The following is a 2,663-nucleotide window of genomic DNA, read 5'->3' as shown; positions in this document are numbered from 1 at the left end:
TCTCATTGTTCAGCTACCACTTACGAGTGAGAACATGCAGTGTTTGGTTTTCTGTCCCTGTGTTAGTTTGCTGAGAATGATGGTTTCCAGCTTCATCCATGTCTCTGCAAAGGACATGAACTCGTGAATGAGGTTTTCTTTACATCATATTTCTTTGTATCTGGCTTACTTCTTAAATTTTTAGAAATAAGAGATCCTCTGTCACTTTACCCAATTATCTCCACTGGTAACATCTTGCAAAACCATACTACAATATCACACAAGGATGTTAACATTGATAAGGTCAAGATAAAGAACAAGGTTCCCTCATGTTGCCATTTTATATCCACACCCAATGTCTTTCCACCCTGACTTCCTATTTAAATGGAATCATACAGTATAGAACTTTTGGGATTTTTTTTCACTCAAAAAATTATCTGGAGATTCATCCAGGTTGTTCTTTTCCACTGTTGAGCAGTATTCCATGGCATGGATGTATCACAGTTTGTTTAAACATTTACCTGCTGGGGGACATCTGGATTATTTCCACTTTTTTTTTTGCAATTGCGAACAGTGTTACTATAAACATTCACATACAGATTTTTGTGTGAATATGTTTTCATCTCTCTGGAATAAATGCCCAAGAGTACAATTGCCTGGCTATATGGTAGTTGCATGTTTAGTTTTAAAAGAAACTGCCAAACTAATTTATTTTCCATGTACATTTTGTATTTCCATCAGTGGTGTATGAATGATCCAGTTTTTGTGCATCTTCGCCAGCATTTGATACTGTCAGCTTTTAATTTCAGCCATTCCCTAGGTATGTAGTAACATTTCATTGTGGTTTTAATTTACATTAAATTCAATGTAGCTAATAATGTTGAAAATCTCATGCATTCGTCATTTGAATATTCTCTTTAGTGAACTGTTTCATGTCTTTTGCCCATTTTCTAATTTTATGTTTTTAATGTTGAATTTTGAGAGTTCTTTATATGTTCTAGATACTAGCCTTTTGCCAAACAGGTGGTATGAAAATACTTTCTCCTGATGTATAGGTTGTATTTTTATGCCCTTAGTAGAGCCTTTCCCCAAGCAGAACTTTTAAATTTTATTAAGTCCAACTAACTAATTTTTCCTTTTATGGATCATACATTTAGTGGTAAGTCTAAGAACTCTTTACTTAGCTCTAAATCCCCAAAATTTTCTCATTTTTTTCTAAAAGTTTCATATAGTTTTACATTTTATGTATTTAAGTCTGTGATCCATTCTGAGTTAATTTTTGTATAAGGTGGATATGGTTTGGATGTGGTTTGTTTGTCTCCACCAAAACTCATGTTGAAATTTGATCCCCTATGTGGTGATGTTGGGCTGTGGGACCTAGTGGGAAGTGTTTGGGTTTTGGGGGTGGATCCCTCATGAAATGGCTTTGCATTCTCACTCTAGCAACACTGGATTAGTTCTCACAAGAATGGATTAGTTCCCATAAGAGTTGGTTGTTATAAAGCCCGGATGCTCTTCAGGTTTTCTCTCTTTGTACCTGTTCTCTTCTCCTTTGACCTTTTCTGCCATGTTATGACACCTTCACCAGAAGCCAGGGTGGCCATGTCATTGAACTTCCAAGCCTGCAGAACCATGAGCTAAATAAACCTCTTTTCTTTCTAAATTACCCAGTCTCAGGTATTTAGAGAATGGTTTACCCTTAGAGAATGGTTCTGGTTAACTTCTGGACTTAAAATCTCCTTGCTAATTAAGTACTGTTTTAACTGGGGGCAGAATGGGTGCCTTAAAAGAACGTAGGGACCTAATGGCGGTTTTCCTACTGATAGGGCAGTATCAGAGCTAAAATTTGGCTTTGGAGGACATTTTACTTCTAATTGTTGAAGGCGGAGTTTTCCCATTCACAGAAGTGGCATAAAGCCTGGTCTCTAGTATAGGGGTGCAAAAAGGGAGGAGAATTGGGAGGCTAGAGTGTTACAGCAATGGATCGACAACGTGCCTCATGGAAAGGCTTCCTGTTCCACTAGGTGGCGCTATTGACCTAGAAATACCACGTGTTTCCCAGAGGAAGGGTAGAGAAATGATTATTGAGAGAGGCTTTTTGCTCCTAGAAAATGACAGAAAACAGCATTCCCTTGTGCTATATTCCCAGTTACTATGGCATTCGCTAATCTTTCCTAACAGGACTATTTCCCTGTTTTCAAAGGGAATGCTTCCAGTTTTTGCCCATTCAGTATGTATTGGCTGTGGGTTTGTCATAAATAGCTCTTATTGTTTTGAAATACATCCCATCAATACCTAGTTTATTGAGAGTTGTTAGCATGAAGGGCTGTAAAATTTTGTCAAAGGTCTTTTCTGCATCTATTGAGATAATCATGTGGTTTTTGTCTTTGGTGCTGTTTATGTGATGGATTACATTTATTGATTTGTGTATGTTGAACCAGCCTTGCATCCCAGGGATGAAGCCAACTTGATCGTGGTGGATAAGCTTTTGGATGTGCTGCTGGATTCGGTTTGCCAGTATTTTATTGAGGATTCTGCATCGATGGTCATCAGGGATATTGGTCTAAAATTCTCTTTTTTTTGTTGTGTGTCTGCCAGGCTTTGGTATCAGGAAGATGCTGGCCTCATAAAAATGAGTTAGGGAGGATTCCCTCTTTTTCTATTGATTGGAATAGTTTCAGAAG

General features: G+C 37.7%; 1 protein-coding gene across 4 annotated transcripts in view; it reads left to right on the top strand.

Moving 5' to 3' along the window:
- The first annotated feature begins 728 nt into the window (after positions 1–728).
- Positions 729–2,663, top strand: part of PATE2 (prostate and testis expressed 2) — a 100,964-nt gene continuing 99,029 nt past the window's right edge. For all 4 annotated transcript variants that reach the window (XM_017892347.1, XM_017892343.1, XM_017892342.1 and 1 more), the window contains exon 1: positions 729–799. The gene's annotated coding sequence lies outside the window, so the exon portion shown is untranslated. The remainder of the gene's footprint in view (positions 800–2,663) is intronic.

Source organism: Rhinopithecus bieti, unplaced genomic scaffold, assembly GCF_001698545.2.
Source record: "Rhinopithecus bieti isolate Rb0 unplaced genomic scaffold, ASM169854v2 scaffold_20150, whole genome shotgun sequence".
Classification (NCBI taxonomy): domain Eukaryota; kingdom Metazoa; phylum Chordata; class Mammalia; order Primates; family Cercopithecidae; genus Rhinopithecus; species Rhinopithecus bieti.
The sequence above is the reverse complement of the archived record's forward strand: the minus strand, read 5'-3'. Positions and strand labels throughout refer to the sequence as shown.